This window comes from Rattus norvegicus, chromosome 13 (assembly GCF_036323735.1).
Source record: "Rattus norvegicus strain BN/NHsdMcwi chromosome 13, GRCr8, whole genome shotgun sequence".
NCBI lineage: Eukaryota > Metazoa > Chordata > Mammalia > Rodentia > Muridae > Rattus > Rattus norvegicus.
In genome coordinates this window covers 94,621,594-94,640,320 of record NC_086031.1, presented here as the reverse complement: position 1 = coordinate 94,640,320, position 18,727 = coordinate 94,621,594, and the positions used below count along the sequence as shown (strand labels likewise).

The 18,727-nt window shown below is 49.9% G+C and overlaps 1 protein-coding gene and 1 long non-coding RNA gene across 3 annotated transcripts in view; one reads left to right on the top strand and one right to left on the bottom strand.

Annotated features, from left to right (window-relative positions):
• Itpkb (inositol-trisphosphate 3-kinase B) overlaps positions 1-18,727 on the bottom strand; it is a 95,109-nt gene that overhangs the window by 55,860 nt on the left and 20,522 nt on the right. The gene's annotated exons all lie outside the window — the stretch shown is intronic.
• LOC108352582 (uncharacterized) lies at positions 4,798-9,259 on the top strand. Its single transcript, XR_001840925.3, has 2 exons — positions 4,798-4,957; positions 6,050-9,259. It is a non-coding gene; the product is annotated as an uncharacterized LOC108352582 (long non-coding RNA).

The following is an 18,727-nucleotide window of genomic DNA, read 5'->3' as shown; positions in this document are numbered from 1 at the left end:
TACTTTATGTGAGGCCAAGGTTGAGAGAGGAAGCAACAGGCAGGAGGATGCCAGTCTCTCAGAGTTTTCCGAGTGGAGCACCACTAACATCAGCGATCACTGTCTCCCAGGGTCCATTTAGGGACAAAGCGGTTGGTCACAAAACACATCTGACATTCCTCCAAACCAAAAAGAATTGAGACCTCACACAGCACACCGCCATTTTATCCAGTCCCTGCTCTGATTTCCCAGTTGCCTTACCAACTTCCCCCCAAGTCCCATGTGTCGTTCCCCCCATCCCAACCTCCCCTCTCCCCAGGATCTCTCTGTGTTGCACTGGCTGTGCTGGAACTCACTCTGTAAACCAGGCCTGGCTTTAAACTCACAGAGATCTGTCTGCCTTCGCCCGCCAAGTGCTAGGATCAAGGGTGTGTACCACCAGGCCAAGCTAGTCTTAGCATTTGCAGCTGAGCAACACCGGGGCCCTGATCTTTGAAGTAGGCAAGCTCTGCATCGTCACCCAAACGGCCTGGCTCTCTGAATATCACTTGTGTGATGCTGGAAGGGATGATGGTGGGAGTGCCTGGAGGTCAAGAGAGGAGTCTCCCTGGGCCTTATTTTCTAACTCTGCCACTGATGGCCACCTACTTCCACTCAGGAACCAACCGAGCCTGAGGCCTCCCCACTGATAACCTTTAAAGCCACTTTCCCATATCTCAACTGTAAGAACCAGAGGAGGGAGGTGACTGAGGTCCTGGCACCACCTGTGTTACACAGTAGCAGTGCAGGACAGAGAGCCTCCAGTATTTGGGGCACAGAACTCAAAAGGGTGCTTGTAAGAATAGCTCCCAGAACACCACACTTCTCTGACTTCACAAGAGCCCCAAGAGAAGCCAAGCTCTCCTGGTACAGCCACACTGGCTGCCCCCAGGCCCAAGCTGCCTAGGCAAGGTCTCCTAACTGTGTTGTCCAGATAGACCAGAGCTGAATAGCAATGTGGACTGTAAGACAGCTCTGCCTGAATCTCCCCAACCAGTTCAATCTTGTCTGCTCCCTAAATGTCATGGGTTTAACTGTCAAGAGGAATCACCCAATCTGGATGGTTCCTTAGGGGTGCAAGATCTGCCTGGTTTGATCTGTGTTTCTACAGCACTCAGCATGAACTGGCACAGATGAGCTGTTCAGGAAATTTCTGTTGATGTGAAAGATGAGAATGTTCATGGACTCCTCATGATCCCAGAGACCGCAGCTCAGCCCCAGATGAAGCAGAGTTGGGATGCTGGCTGCGCTGAGATGAGACACATCTTAGGGGACTGTGCCAGTCAGAGGAGGAGATGGCACCCTAAGGCCAGGAAGCATAACTCCAGGTTTCATTTCATTTCATCTCATATCTCAGATCCCATTAAACCTTCTCTGGGAAAGCCAGGGTGACAGATTTCTCCCACATGACTGGGTCATTACTAAGTGCCAGGAGGCTGGGGGAGGGAAGGGAGAAGAAGATGCCTTTAGGGAGTACATGGGAATGCGAAGGAAGTTAAGAAGACAGGGCTTGATCTGCGAAGGTCTTGGCATCCAAGATGACCCTACAGAGCTCCCTGCCTCCCAATGGCTGCTCATCCCACCTGGCCTGCTCCCCACCTGGCCTGCTCCCCACCTGGCCTGCTCCCCACCTGGCCTGCTCCCACCTGGCCTGCTCCCACCTGGCCTGCTCCCACCTGGCCTGCTCCCACCTGGCCCGCTCCCACCTGGCATACTCACAGGTGTGCTGGGGCTCCAGGAAGGGCCCTAGGCAGGGTCACTGCTGTCACTCTGCTCATCTTGCAGGCTGGGCCTTCTCCAACCCACTGTTTCTATACTCGGAAAATAAAGAGAGCTGAGCTCGGCATCTCAGGACAGAGAATCAAAACGTGTCTCCTTGGACACTGAGGGCTGCTGGGAAGGCCCAGGAAGGAGCTGCCAAGGACGCACAATGCTATAAGTTTTTCTCTGGGTGCCTTGAACTCTCCGTGGCCCTCTGGCCTCCTCCTACCCCCACCACCTCCCATAAGGAAACAGCCCTGGCTTTTTAACATGCTGATAATAAGGGCCTGTTAGGCCAAGGAGGAGGACACAGTGTCAGCCAAGAGGAAAATACTCAGTGGCCATTTGCTTAGTTGGCAGGATGGTAGGAGCGGGAGCCCCCTGCCACAACCACAGCACTGTGACAGAGAAAAGGAAGGGTGCCAGCTTGGGACAGCAGATGCTCAGTCTGTGGCTCAGAGAATCACCTCTGGGGGAGTTTGCAGCAACCCCTCCCAACCCCAGACCGCTGATAACACTGACATCCTTACCCCATTGCCTACACCCAAGGAGTAGGGCACAGCTAAGAGATTGGCTTAACTCCAGACAGCCTGTGTTCAAACCAGAGTTTTCTCCCACATTTTAAGTTATTTAGCCTGTGTCTCAGTTTCCTTGTCTACAGCAAGAGAGGTATGTTAATAAGCACTTACTTCATGGGGTCATTCGGAGAGTTAAATGAACTAAAATATTCCCCGCATTTAGACCACCGCCATATTTGTTAGTCTCCACTATCTTTCCCAGCAGCCTTTTCTTATAGGTCTTACTGGGGGATTCTCCAGAGACTTGCACCACATATGCAAGGCCACATGCAGCACCCAGTCCCCACGGGAGGAGCTTTCACGGAAGATAAATCTCCCTGCCTAAAATGCTATCACTGATTGGCTAGGCTGGGATGGAAACTTGGCCTGTGACCTTAACTGCCTTCTTCCCATAAATGCTCGGCTGCCCGAGGAACACCAGCTTGGGCTCCGGCAAGATGGAGCCCAAGAAGAGAACCGAGAGAGGCAGTTAATGCAAAAGAGACACAGGCACTATGCCACGGTCTACAGGCTTCTAGCACTTGCAACTTGCCCTCGGACTCCAACTTAGGGCATCACCCCTTGTGTGGAGAAACCATCCAGCAGGCAGTCCAGAACAGTTCTGTGGATCTAAGCTCAGACTTCTTCCATGCCCCTGCTGTCTAAGGATGCTTCTGCTCACGTTACTCCAGGCCCAAGAACCTCAAACACTTTTGGTGCTGTGATAAACAACAACAACAACAACAAAACTGGGCTGTGTACCCACAGGGGACAGTCCCTGCCATGTAAGTAAGGTTGAATCCTCCTGGGAGGTGTTATCACATCTATAAAACTCCAAAAGGGGGGCTGGGGATTTAGCTCAGTGGTGGAGCGCTTACCTAGGAAGCGCAAGGCCCTGGGTTCGGTCCCCAGCTCCGGAAAAAAAAGAACCAAAAACTCCAAAAGGAGAATGCCAGTGGGGCTCCCGGTGTTTATGCTTCTTGGTAACAGACCTACTTTAAAAACTTGACCTTCCTAACCTCTGTCACTTTAAAGATCCACAGCAGTCAGCAAATTGTCCGTAAGGCAGAGAGAGGCACGGTGAGAAAAGTGTTCCTAAAGCCAACCACTGACCAGTCTTGAAAAAAACAGCACCATCTCAGAGACACTCACTCACCCACCTGATCGTCAACAGAGCAAGTGAAACCCCTTAGCTCCTCACCACATCATGGTGTCCTAATTCTGCCGGAGTCAGAAACACCAGCGAGTTCCTGCTGGCCAACGGCTCCCTGATCAGAAGGACCCGTCCTCGCTTCTGCTTCCCCATGCACACACAGAGAGGATACCAACAAAGGTAGGAAATGTTTGGCTGAAAGAGGACAGAGATAGAGAGGTAACATTTGCTCCGCGTTGAGCAGGACAACTGCGCTCTCAAGAGAAAGATCAGCGTGTGGCTGCTCCTGCTGCAGGGCTGCAAGGTACAAAAACGTCCTTTCTGCTGGGCTGCCCATACTCCTTGTGGGACCTCATTACAGCTGTCACAAAGCGCTGACATTATACCTTCAGAGACGACTGGGTTGACCGAACTGGCATAGTAAAAGCCTAGACTTAATTCAATCACTTAATCTCACGATTCAATGATTCAGCTCCAAGAACCACTGAACACACCCGACAGGCGGTAACAAGGACCAATGCACACGTGCATTTCCCACTTTGTCACTCTGGAGCCCCATTTCTGGTCTTGCCCCAACCTTATGGAAGGAGGAATTCGAGTTTTATTCCTTTCCAACTATACGTCTTTCCCTGCCATAGATTTACTGACTCTATGGAAGAAATCTCTGAGCTAGTGTAACCTGCGGATGGTGATTTACTTTTGTAACAGTAAAATATCTAAACCAAATGTGCCCTGTGTTTCGGTAGCTTAAACACTGAGGTCTAACGGGCCTGGAGAGTCCACTTTGTTTGCCAAAGCCTAAGTGTGTATGTTTAAGTGAGAGAAAGTGATTACGACGAAAAACGGGGAATGTCTGAGTGGGTGAACGAAAAAAAAAAGTTGATATATTGCTAGAAAATCTGACTGCACGCATAGTCCTGGCGCCCACGCACGAGAAGGGGCGGAGTGCCAGCATCCTGGGGTGAAGTGCTGAGCTTTGCAAAAACAAAGGCGCTCTGCGCAGAAGCCCTTGAGACCAGCCTACATCTCTCTCTCCGTATTTACAGTCATAGGTAAATTAACCGATATATCTAAGGTCCTTTTATCCTAGCTCAAGCCGGTTTGGGTTGCCGAGCTCGGAGGCCAAAGGAGTCAAAACTTAGATATGCTCGTCCAGGGCGGGGGCTGCACAAGCCATTTGCCAACAGTAGTCTGGTCTGCGAGCAGCCGCCTAGTAGGGGAGGGGTGCCACCGCCGCCCCGCATGCGCAGCAGTTGGAAGCGGTCACGTGAAGTGGAGGCGGCCCGTTACCTAGGCAACAGGGGCCTGATCCGCTCTAAGGCATTCTGGGTGCCTGCTCTCTAAGTGGGAGGAACAGAGCGTAGCCCTTGCACCATGTTGTGGGAATCAACTGTCCCATCGCTGCCACTTCCGCTGGTGTTGGGAGAATGGATGTGCTTGTGTTTGGATGTCCCTATTTATAGAATAGGTACAGTACTTTCGTCTTTTTTTTTTTAAGGGGCTGGGGATTGAAGGGGACTTGTGCATATTAGGAAGGGCTCTATCATTGAGCCACGCCCATTCTTTTTTAATGAGACAGCACGGTTACTGTATATAGCCCAGGCTAGTCTCAGTCTGGTGCTGATCTTCTGCCTTACCCAAGGGCTGGAATAGATTATAGATATGCATCACATAGAGGCTTTGGGGACAACTGCAAGGACAGTAGAAGCCCTTAACTCTCAAAGACTTACATCTTCTCTTTGCTTTTTTTTTTTAAATAATTTTATTTTTCTTGGATATTTTATGTATTGACATTTCGAATGTTATCCCCTTTCTCCCCTCTCCCATACCCCTTCCACCTTCCCCTGCTTCTATAAGGATGCTCCCATTCCCACCCACCCACTCCAACCTCAACGCCCTAGCCTTACCCTACATTGGAGAAACAAGCTTTCATAGGACAAAGGGCTTTGCCTCCCACTGATGCTGGACAAAGCCATCTTTTGCCACATATGTGGCTGGAGTCGTGGAGTCCCTTCATGTATACTCATTGGTTGGTGGTTGAGTCCCTGGGAGCTCTGGTGGGGTTTGGTTGGTTGATATTGTTCTTCCTGTGATGTTGCAAACCCCTCTCTTTGCTTTGTAAATGCCCAGTTTCAACAACTTTTGGGGCCAGGACTGCTGTCTTTTTTTTTTAAGTCTTCATTTCTCGGGGTGCCACAATGCCCAACTCCACTGACAGCTTACAAAGGACATGGGTTCTGCATTCAATGGCTTAGTCCTGAAACTTCTACTTCCCCAGATTTCGCAGGCCCCATGTCTACGTATTGTTTGCTTGTATCTTGAGAATTTTAATAACTCAGTCTTAAGCTGAAATCAGTGTACCTTCTCAGTAATGAAAATGGGGCTTACTCTACTAATTAGCAGTAAATGTTAACAGTACAACTACTTCAGAATGGTTAGCCAGCACCGCCATAAAATCCTATTACAAATTATTAACTTAGTAAATTAGCTCTCCGGTGTAATTACACACGACCACGAAAGCACTGACGTGACTTATCTTTTAAAACATTATGTAACCTAGGCTAGCGACGGCCAGTGCAGCCGGCCGCCGACGGTTTCTTGTGTACGCTGCGATGCAAATCTCCTCTGTCAGCTGTGTGTGCGCTACTGGGGGAAGGCGAAAGAACTGGAGAGGAACTTGACTCACCTTTTCCTGGCTCGCCATGAGAAACTGAGCACGAAACAATAGAAATGGCCCTTCTGGAGCGTGTCATGGTTTCTCGCTAGGGAAATAAGCAGACTAATGTGACAAAACCTCTGTAGATAAAAAACGACAGGGACGGAGGTTTATGGGCTTGAGGCTGAGCAGCACATCATCCCAGCAAGCCGACAGCCAGGCCTGCCTCTGAAATCACCAACCACTTACACAGGAAGTGATGGGTACTCCACACTGCTGCACCAAGAGAAAGTCTGTGAGCATCATCACGCGGCCTCAGGCTCGTTTACAATCTTGAACTGGAATGACCTTTCCACTGTGGGGCAAACTCCTTCCCAGACTCAGAGGTTAACCACACAAGTACTTCAGTGATTCAAAAAACAATCGCACGGTTGCTCTCCCTTGGAGATGAATTCCCAAACTGGTAGCAAATACAGGCAACGCTTGGTAACCGTGTTCAACCAGAGATTCTAAGAAAAGTTCAAGGTTAATCACTGAAAGGCTTTGTACTGAGGCCACCCTCTTTGGTAACCAACACATCCTAGAATTTTGTAAATATTTAGAGCTAATTCCCTTATCACGAAGCTCACATTTTCCAGAAGCCTTTCTAGTGGCCAGGGGGAGAGAAGGGATTCGAAGATTCTGATTCCCTCTGCCCTGTGCCCTACCGACTTCTTGGGTCAACCTTAACTATGCAAAACACCAATGTGCACTTCCAGGCACACATCCCTTCAAGCTCCCATGAGGAAATTCCTGTTTGCGGGTTGCTGTTTTCCTGTTCCAGGAGGCTGGCTGGCCCTCCAGAGCTGGAGGGTAGGAGTGCTGGGAGTTTCCTTCCCATCTCTGAGACCAGATCTCTGTCACTGGAGTCATGTCTGAGCACTGGCCCAGGGTGCTGGGACCCCGACGGGGAAGCAATGGGGAGGAAATGTTTCTCCTGCCCTCCAGCTCCCAAGGACTCACATGCTCACATAGACATCAACCCAACCAGACTGTCCCCCTATGTTCCGAGCTGCTAGGGGGATCTGAGGCGGTGGCTAAGAGCCACTCAGCAGAGTTTGTTGCTGGCCTTGCCAGAAGCTCATGAGAGATGGCTTCCCATTCTGTGCAGTGAAGGTCAGAGAGCTCACCAGGTCCATCCCCATCCCAAACCAGCACATTTTAGTGTTTCGGCCAAAAAAGCAGGACAAAGTTTTAAAAGATTAAGTTGAAGCAAAAGAGCACAGTGTCACAAAATTGAACTCGATACACGTGAGAGGCATAAAATAGTAATAAAGATAAACAAGAAACAATAGATAAAAACACAGCGAAAGGCACTGGTCTGGCAGTGGTTCTCTCCAAGTTTAGTACAGGAGATGCCCTGTTTTCATTAGCTTCCTTCCTTGGGTTCTTCAACACAAAGCCTTCTAGAGAGCCTGGAGGGTTGTGCAGAGCAAGAAGTCTTTGGTTTCTAAACCCGCAGACTAGAATAGATACAGTCTTTTGTTATAGGTTCCCTGGAATACAGAATGGCCTATGGAGAGCACTTTTCTCCGGGAGTGTCCAGTTTTCTGTGACATCCCTAAATGGTACTAGACCCACATTCAAATGTCCAAGCTAGTCCAACTCCCGAGTCCTCAGATAAGGCCTAGAAAAGTCCAACTGAGTGCTCTGGGTGACAAGGTAAATTATATGTCACCTTCTAAAGCTGTTTGGGACCCCGTGGGAGGAAGACACCACACAAGCCAAGAGACCTTTTCCATTTCAAATTACAAGGATTCTGTGAAAGTCTCCAGCCGCCACTCTGTCTGGCTTTCTGGGCCTGGGTGTGCCAGTTGCCACTCTGCTGTGCGGAGGTGGACGGATGGCCAGGGGACAGGGATGGCTGGATATGGCCACTGGCAGCCAGCTAGCATACGCAGGCACCAGCCCTCAGCTAAACTGTCACTGTGGGCTCCAGGAGAATTCTTGAGAACCCAGTCTCACAGGGGAAGGGACAAGTCCAAGCTCCACAGATCCATCACAAAAGCTGATCACATATGAAAAAAAAAAAAAATCAGTAAAAGCCATTGGCCAGATGGCCTCCATGTCCAGGCTAATTAAGAACAATTTCCCAAGTCATGGGGCAGAATACATTTGTAAATGACATAGCTGTAAGGGTGGGACATTAAAAAAAAACAAACCGGGCTGGGGATTTAGCTCAGTGGTAGAGCGCTTGCCTAGGAAGCGCAAGGCCCTGGGTTCGGTCCCCAGCTCCGAAAAAAAGAAAAAAACAAAAAAAAAAAAAAAAAAACAAAAAAAACCAACCCTGTGACCGTGGCATCGGTGGTGACAGACAACATGAGAGAAGCGCAGAGTGCCTCGTGAAAACCGAAAGATTGGAACCAGCTGTAACTTCAGGTCCAGGACATCCAGTGCCAACCTCCGGCCCCCGTGGGCCCCTGTAATCCACACGCACATACTCTCTCCCAATACACACAACTAAAAATAAAATCTAAAAGCCATAACTAATTGACAGACGTGAATGGAAAGGAACGTGACTGCAATTCCAGCATCCAAGAAGGCTGAGGCAGGAGGATCAAGAGGCCAAGGCCAGCTTCAGCTGTGAAAGGAGGCCTGCAGACAACAGCAACTTGTGTCTGGGAAAATGCAGTGTTTAGACCTTGTAGGTAATGCTCTAGTCGGTTCGTCTTCAGCTTTTCCAAAGCAGCGTGGGAAAAATTCTACTTTCTCTCGGCCTTTGACCCCACGTGTACTGGCTGCTTTTTTTGTCAACCTGACACAAGCTAAAATCTTCAGAGAGGAAGGAGCCTCAGCTTATGAGATCTAGCTATAAAGTATTTTCTCAATTAGTAATCAACAGGAAAGACCACAGCCCCTTGTGGGCAATGCTGTCCCTGGACTGGTGGCCCTGGGTGCTATAAGAAAGCAGGCTGAGCAAGCCAGGGGGGGCAAGCCAGTAAGCAGCACCCCTCCCTGGCCTCTGCATCAGCTCCTGCTTCCAGGTTCCTGTTTTTCTTGAGTTCCTGTCCTGATTTCCTTTGGTGATGAACAGCAATATGGAAGTGTAAGCCAAATAAATCCTTTCTTCTCCAACTTGCTTTCTGGTCATGGCGGTTCACCGAAGCAATAGAAACCCTAACTCACACACCATGTCATCTTCAGGGGAACATCTCCCAGTGACGTAATAAAGTGAGAAGGAAAAGGGTACATTTTACAAATATGTTCCTACATATATGGTGACCTCTGCCACCATGGATAGTGGCAGCTATCCATGGGAGAAGAAGGATGATGTCAGTGGTCTGAGCTGAGACATGAAACAGGGAGACGTCTCAGTGCAGTGGGTAAAGCATTTTATGCATAAGCACGACAACCTGAGACCCCCCAGAACTCACATAAAAAGCCCGATCGCAATAGCTTGCATTTGTAACCCCAGCACTTTTACAGCAAGATGGGAGTCGTGGACAAGAGAATCAGCCAGAAACTCACGAATCAACCAGTGTCGGGTACGAAGCTTAGCAACAGAAATGACTGAAGACCCCATGCCAAACAAGGTAGAAGGTGAGAACTGGCTCCCCAAGGCTGTCCTCCATTCTGACCTCCACATGCACACCAACGCACATGCCTGCCAACACGCCCACACACGAACAATACATGCACATACACGTGTGCCCGAGTGTACACACAAGCACACGTCAGTTTGTGGTCCACCAGCAGATGCTCACTGGATATTGTTAAACAGGAGGAATGTGCAGTCCCTCCTGTGAAATGGGTCACCCTGAGGTTCAATGAGGCCATCCATTTAGGGCTTCAGCCGTCACCTAAGACCCTGACCAAAGAAAGCCGTACATGATTGCCAGTGTACACTCATTTAAAATGGCGGAAGGAAAGTGTGAAATGGCATTTTAATGAAACAAGATGAAATAAGAAATAAGCTGCCCAGAGCGGTCCAGGCCTGTAATCCTAATACTCCGATGATGGCCACAAGTCCAGCCTAGTCTATGTAGTGGTTCCAGGCCAGACAGGGATACATCGTAAGACCCTCATCTTGAAAGCCCAAAACAAGGAAAAGAGAAAAGAAAAACAGCAACAAAACCCTAAAATCAGATTACATTTGTATGAAACAAAATTAGGTAATTTATCACAGACCCAAGTACGGTTAGAATGAGTTAAATTATTGGGCTTTTTCTGCCATGGTTCTAATGTTTGAGTTTTTAATGAGAAAACATTAAAAACAAGAAACTGGAACTCTTCATAGGACGAAGAAGGGAGGGGTAGGAGAACCTGGTGTAGTTGAGGTGTGTGTCTCCCCTCCAGGCACCCAGCACCCAGGAACCACCCAGCAGTAAACAGCGACAATCAGAGGTCACTTCTGCACCTCAGGCTGACTTACACGCAAACATGCGACAAGTTTAGTTCAAAGACACACACAGGAGCTCTCTGCTGGGAGCTCCTGAAACACCAGGGTGAGCCACCCTCTCCTCTCCCTCATGGGTCTTTACCATGTCCCCAACCAGACATTAAGACATCCGAGACCACTGAAGGACATAAGGCCACATGCCCTGGGCACAAGAAAGGGTTGCAAAGGATCCAGGCCTGAATATCAGCCTTCGCCAATGAATTAGCCAACACTGGAACTGCCTGTGCGAGCCAGGACTGGTTAAGATGGAGACATTTTCTGTATCATTTGAGCCAAGAGAGTTGCAGTTTGCTACTAGCCAATCAGGAAACAGGAACGGCCTTCTGATGGCCTGGTGGGCTTCTTCAGCCCCGGGCCAAGGTCGTGACAGGACCCTCACTGTGTCCCATCCTTAGGGAGAGCCTAGTGGAGGAGAGGAGGAAAAGGCACATCCATCCGGGGGCACACCGGAATTATGCCTAGGCCTGGGTACACCAGTAGACATTAGAGCAAGCAGTTCACAGTCGCAGTTATAGGGTCCTCATATCTGACCCTTCCCCAGGGTCCTTCAGAAGCCTGTAGACCAGCAGCTTTTGTCCTTTCTGGATTCACCCAGCTCACAGAAGCTGCTGAGAACGTACAGAATGTCCAGCTACACTGAAAGCCCAGGTGACTGAGGAAATGAAGGTATGTCCCACACAAGATACCTCCTTCACCTGCTAGGCTTCCCAGAGATGCCTCCCCCGTCCACTGACTGACTGGGTCGTTCTAGATATGTCTAGCCAGACCATAGGAGAACAGTCGGCGTTTGTCTGGCCTCCTAGGGTCTGGGAATATCTGATGCGACTTTTATAGTAACAAACGAAGTGGCAGGGCCTAAAATGTACAGGTAGAACGGGCATTACCACAGTCTCGAGAGGTTTGGAAACTATGAGGTAGTCTCTGGGAAAGACCTGAGAGTGGGGCAGGGGAAGGCACAGTGGGCTCCTGACATAAATTCTCCTTTCATGGCAGCTTGCAATGTAAACCAGATGCAAAGTAAACCCTGCTGCCCAGTTGCCCACCATGAAACGCCCATGATACTGCACCAAGGTTGGAAAACAACAGCAAGCAGAGGGTCACACTTGCGACAACTGTCTATAGACTTACCTTATCTGTGGTCAGGCTGTCTTCTCACCCTCTCTGCACCAGGCCATGTCCACACTCACTATGTTCCCCTTGGGGCCAGGGGCAATGTTTGACTTGCTTGGCACAGCCCTGTCCCTGTGCTTGCAAACAAGCCCTTAAATAAAGCTGACTGTGAACTTGGAGCCTCAATTCCTGGAACTTGCTTTATGGTTCCTGTCCTGCAACTCTAATTGGTCCTGCCCAGAGCCAACACCAACCCAGCACTGGGGACATAGTAAGTGTCTGCGAAGAAATAGCTCGCTGGCCGGAAGATTCATGACCAACAAGCCACAGAATTGACTCCCAAGCCAGTGACAAATGAATTTGTCTCCTCTCCTCAGACTGGATGACTTCTAAGGTTTGGGGTGGAACTGATCACAGTGACCTTCAGAAGGGCAGAAAAGAGACAAGAAATGACTCGTCCCTGATCTCAGCAACATCTTTAAATGACTTCTTATTTCCTTCCTAGAAGCAGGAAGGGAGACCAGACATTAGTTGCCGGCCAGAAGGAATCAAGCTGGGATGACTATCGTTTTCAGGGCTCAGTGCAAAGAGAAAGCACCTCTTAATTAAGAGTCAGGAGAAAGTGCTACAAGACACTAAAACGTCAAACGTCTCCTTCCTCTCACAGCCTTTCTCTGAAGTTAATGTACAGTTTACTATGCTATTGTCATAGTCCTTGGATGCTCTCCCACCGTGCAGATCCTCACAGGACCCTAAGTCTAGAAAGCCTCCTGACTCAAGGTGTCCATACAATTCTTTCCCCACCAACTGCCAGCACCAGAGATGGGTCTTTGCTACCCACTGACTAACCCTCGGGTAGGCAGTTCCCAAAGCCTTTGCACCTTCACACCCAGATATGCTTGGCATCTGGATCTGGACTGAGTCAGAGGCCATGTCCCTCGATGACCCCATGTCAGGCCCCTTGTGAGTTCAGGGTGCCAGCAATTACTAGAGGAGGCAAGAGGGGAGACAGGTTTCTCTGCGAAGGGGGCCCATGCTTCATTGATGAAGCACGGACTTAGACGGATAACTAAGAAGTTCCTCAGAACAACTACAGAGCACCCAGCCCCAGAGGTGAGGGAGGCCCCCGGAAGCATGGGGCCTGGATAGCCTCATCATCATACAGCCAGGAAGGCCATGCCAGAGGGAAGAGTGCTTGTTAAGATGAGGAGAGAACAGGAAAAGAAAATGAAACAAACAGGAGAATTCTCCAGTTCACTAAGGATTAAAGAACAGTTATCACTTGAGAACATGAGCTCAGCTCCCACTGTATGTATTCAAGATATTTTATTGTCTGCCCTCTGCTGGTTTCCTTCCCCAGGCCCTTCCACTCCTACTCTGTCCTCTGGAGTTTTTACCAAAGGGAGCTAACTACCGGGCCCTAGCCCTGGTGTGTGTGTGTGTGTGTGTGTGTGTGTGTGTGTGTGTGTGTGTGTGTGTGTTTGAGACAGGTCTCTCTGGCTGTCCTGGAATTTGCTCTGTAGACCAGGCATGCAGTTTTCCTGTGACAACTCTACGAGCACACAACGTGTGTGTTGGGGGGCAAATGGCTTAGAAGGGTTACTCAAAGGTCAAAGACATTAGGTAACCACACAATGAGACCTATCCTACCCAAAATATCAGCCATTCTCCCTTTGGCAAAACCACCCAAGGAAACTTCAGGTAAAGGAAGCTTAGCTATTAACCTACCCACCAGGCCCTCCCATCATCTCTTCATGGAGACGCCAAAGGCTGGGCAGAATTCCCTGGGAGTGCTGGCCACGCCCTCCTCAGAGGTGCACTGCTCCAGCCGAGAGCTGTCTTGTCAGAGGGAGATGTAATCTTTGTGCACGCACCCCTCCTCCTCCTCCTCCGGTGTTCTCCCTTTTCTTCAGTCAGCTCCTCAAGGGTCTCCTGGGGAAAGGTTTTCTCCCCATAGAATACATCCCTGGCCTGGCCCCCAAGCTCAGGGGAGCCTCAGGAAGTCTCCTCCTCAGCACTGTGCAGTAGGCCAGAGGGTGGAAATGGAAACTTCACAAGGCAGAGGTAGCCGTGTGGTTTTATACATAGCACCTGTGTCTTCCGGAAACCTCAGGGCATGGGTAAAGCGGGCTTAACCAGCTCCCTCCCCTCACAGTGAGGCTCTCTCAGAAGCTTGCTGCCCCAGCCCCCCACAGCAGCCTCCAGCCTTCTCCAGGGCTTCCAGAACCCACCCAGGTCCACAGCCTTTCTGGTCAGTCCTAATCCAAGCAGAGCAGAGGGGGACGCAGGTGCTGGCAACCACTCCTACAGCCAGGCAACGGAAAAAAGCGAAGACAACCCAGGCGGTGTGTGTCTTCCTGCTAGGTTTCCTATGCTCAAATCTCTGGAGTCAAGACATTTACAAACACTGTCTGCTGAGCTGCCTGCATAATGGACATCTCACAACCGAGGAAACTGAAGTCAGAAAGCATGGTGGTCATGGGGCAGGGAGCACCCCCTGGGAGGAGGTGAGCTGTGCTTGGCCTGGTCCTACACTCCTCACACTGTGCCTCACTCAAGCCCGCCCACTGGGACGTTCTGGACTCTGAGCTCGGGCTCCTGTCAACCTGGGAATGACCAGGCTGCCGGTGCCTTCTCAGGAGGGTCTGTTCCTGGAAGCCTCATCCCCTCTGGTGTGAAAAGAACAATCCGGGTCAGATTTAAAACAGAGCGCAAGCGCTAGCGCCGAGTGCACAGGAAGATCTGCCAGAGGAAGAAGTTTCGGGCATCCCAAGACAGGCAGCTGTCACTCAAGACAGTGATGCTCATCCAACCCCCAGCAACCATCACACCCTCCCGTGCGTGCATGAGTGGACACACCACACCTACACACAGCTAAGTACACACACTCAAACACACAGACATACGTGTACAGCCACAGGCCCACATGCAAAGCAGCACGCACCCATGTACACATGGAGAACAGGATGCCATCGTGTGACTCTTTCCGGGGTGAAAGCGAGTCAAGGTGTATTACCCCCGCCCCCATCTCCAGACTGACCGCTTCTGTCTGGTTAGTGGGCACCAGAGCTCACCCCACTCCACACTTAATGTCCACTTCATGGTTCAGAAACACAGTGGAATCAGGTTTGGAGAACATGCTTGAGGAGGAGGGAAGTGGCAGGCAGCTGCTATTTTTATCTGGCATTCTGAGACCTCCATGCCCCTCTGTCAGAAGTGACAAGGACTTCGCCCTGGTCATAGGTTTCCGGTCCCATCCCATTTTAGATCCACGACAGCCAGCTTCCTGTCTCCTCACCCCACGGCTTGGGCAGAGCTGAGGCCTGAAGGAGTCTCTAGCAAGGAGAGAGACTGTGTCTGGGTTTTCCTGACCCACCTCAGTGACTGCTGTGGCCTGCCTTCTGAGACACAGCTGTACTTGAAGGTTGGGGGGATGTCACTCCCATGACTCCCACGGGCTCAGGCTTCTAGGCCGTTCTTTCTACCGTATGAATACCATATGAAAGGGTGTATCCTGGTGTTCAGTTGAGTACTAGTGTCCTGAACCTACCTCATCAAATAACCTACCGTCCATGGGCTGTATTTACACAAATAAACAAACAAACACCTCCGAAGTTCTAGACATTTTATTTCACTCTCAATTATTTCTAGTTCTTCTAGGCACATAGCCTCACAAGTCTTCGGGTCATCTGCCTTGCTGAGCCTGTCCTTGGATCAGTTGTGCAGCAAGGAAGAAAGCTTCCTTGCTTTTGACTGCTTAATGGGGAGTTGCTTGTTACCGCCCTGCGCCTAGCTCACCCTGATCCGGAGTGAGAATCACGTTGCCAAGAGAACACAAGAAAGCAGCAATGGGGTGGTGGGAGAGCCCAGGGCAAACGCCCTGTCACACACACCCCATGCAAGCCTGCCATGATTTCTTATGTTCCTGACGTTTTCCTGCATAACCAGGTCAGTGCCTTCAAGCCTCAGCTCCATCAGCACCATCTCTGAGAATATTTCTCTTCCTCGTGGCCTTAGATAGTGTTGATGGGCCTCTGCCCTCTGCTTCCATCCGAAATCTACACACAGCTCTACAAACACCCTTGGGGAATGGACGCTCCCTGTTCTGGGAAAACGGGACAGGGCAACGGTTACAGGAGGAGGCTTTGCAGCCCTGTCTCCTGATGAGGAGCAATGGCCCTACAGAGATACCTGCTCATGAGCTCACGGTCCTCCCACCCCCACCCCACCCCGACTTCAGCCTCCTGGGTTGCCTGGATGACAGGTGAGTGCCACCCAAACACCAGGAAGTTTTTGGTTGACAAAATGTTCTCCATCAAGAATGCTGCTAAATATCCTGCAGTGTCTCCAACAACAACAACAACTACTACAACAACTACAACTTAACTGTTCCAACATGCCAACAGTGCCAAGGATGAGAAATTCAGTTCTAGAGTGAGGCCGTTTGAGGTCACCTCCTGACTCTTGTGTTGTTGCAATTTTAAGCATGTCACTTTAACGTCTCGTGTACCACCCACCACATGGTGGATGCAAAATAGGCGTCAAGTACTGTCGTGTGCCCTCTGCCCCTGACATGGGCATTCCTGTGTAACTGTCCCCAACTGCCAGCATGCACTGAGTCTGGGCCTGGGTAGCTCACCTCCTTCACCATCATCTGAAAGCTAGCTCGCTATAACAAGTAGATAAAACTCTCTCCGGAGGGAGGGAGGGGGAGAGGAGGGGGGAGGTAGACAGACAGACAGACAGACAGACAGACAGAATGCATAATCTCTGCCACTTTTGGTTCATTCCTTACTTTAGTTCGGTGCAGAGAACTCAAACCCCAAGCCAGAACAGTTTTAACCCAGAAGATGCGGCCCTGTACAGCCCAGTTGGTAGAGTGCTGGCCTGGCAGGCACAGGGATCCCCAGGGAGAGCAGAAGATAAACACACTCACCCATCTAGAAGAATTCAAGTTCAGTGCACAGAACAAGGCCATCTAGAAAAAGGGATCTGAGCCAGGGTTTTCGCTGATAACCAACTGAGGTCTTAGGGCCAAAACTCAGCACAAGCATAGAATTTTAATTTGAATCCCAAGTAAAGCAAGAGGTTTTTTAATTAAAAAAAAATCAGTTAGGCAACTTCAAACCAGCTCCACTTTCTCCAAATGTATAAAACCAGAAAAATGAGTAAAGCAAATCGTTTGTTTCAGTCACACATTTGGGCTTGGACCATCCCCTCCCCCGCTTGACCTTGAACACCACAAGGAGCTGAGGAATTCTCATGGGCCTTTGGGACAGCACGGATGGTCAGTGGACGACCATCTTCCTGAGACTTCCTCCTTCTAAAGCTTCGAGGATACTTAGGAGAACCCACTGCTCATTTCCCAGAACCCCTTCAAGCCCACGTAGAAAACAATCCTTTCTTTGTGACCACTTAACACAAGTTCCCCAAAGGCGATTTTACAACTCCTCCACTAAGGTACCGACAACACACCTTTTCACCACTCCGGACTCATCAGAATCTGCACTGAGGGGCTTGCTTGCTTTTACACACTCAAAGCCCCACCATACCACTCACCAGACAGACAAAGACAAACACGTTAAGCACGTATGTGCTTCTCCCCTGTTTCCTGATGCAGGCAAGCCCCTCCGCTTGGTGTCTGGGCTGGCAGAGCCCTAAGAATGAGGAGAAAACCTGAAACTCACAGCTGCGAGTTTCCATACCATTAAAACAAACAAACAAACAAACAAACAAACAAACAAACAAACAAAAGCAACATTTCAAGAGCCTTTCGTACAATTAAATCACAGAGTTGAATCCAAAGAACTGGCGTAGGTTGTAGAGATCCAAAGGAAGAACCATTGGCAGAAATGGCCTTCACCCACAGTGGCACTGGAGCTTTGAAGGAACTCACCCTGTCAGGAAGGAGATGGTTGTAGAAAAGAAGGGGCCACTTATACAACGTGTGGAGGCAGAATGGTTTGGGACACACACACACACACACACACACACACACACACACACACATACACACACCCACACGCACACACACACATATACACACACATACACACATACACACACACATACACACACACATACACACCCACACCCACACACATACACACACACATACACACACATACACACATATACACACCCACACACATATACACACACATACACACACACATACACACACACATACACACACACATACACACACACACACACACACACACACACACACACACACACACACAGGGATCCTGCTCTGTATCCTGTGTCTCTCCTCTGCTGGTTCTTTTTTTGGGGGGCGGTTTGCTTTACTTTTCGAGAGAGAACCAGAAGGAGCCCAGGACAGTGGCATCGGTGAGGAGACAATTCCACATCTGCCACTTTGTTTGTTTTTATTTTCAAGCACAACAGTCCACAGACAACTTTCCTTAAATACAGCACCTGAGTCAGCCCGGGAGGGTTCTGTGGAGACAGGGTGGGACAGGATAGATTCCTGGGCTGGACTGCACATTCCAGTTGCCACCGGGGGTGCCTACCAATCAGCAGCGGTCTATTTTGGACTAGAAGGTTGTGAGAGCAGAAAGGCACCCTCACCTACATCCCGGTGAGGCAGAGCTCCAAGCCTCCGGCCACACTGCCCTGTTCCCACAGCACTTCTCTGCATTTTTTCCCCTCAGTGCTAGAGATGAAGCCCAAGGCCTCACACATACTAGACAAGCGCTTGACCACTGTGCTAAATCCCTCATCCGGCGTTTTTATTTTTAAAAGCCAGATCACTTAATAGAAGGATGCAGTAAGAACATAAAGGGTATTTACCACTGTGAGCCGTTAGGCATAAACAAATTAAAAGCACATTGAAAGGCTATGGGTGTGGTAGTTCTGTGGCAGGGCACCTGCCTGGCGTGCATGGGTCCCAACATCCCTAGATGAATAAGAGTTACAGACAAGTCTGTATGCCTGACTGTGTGAGTGGCTAACATTTAAGAGAGCAGCAAAGCCCAGGACTGGCAAGGATTGGAGACACACTGTCACCC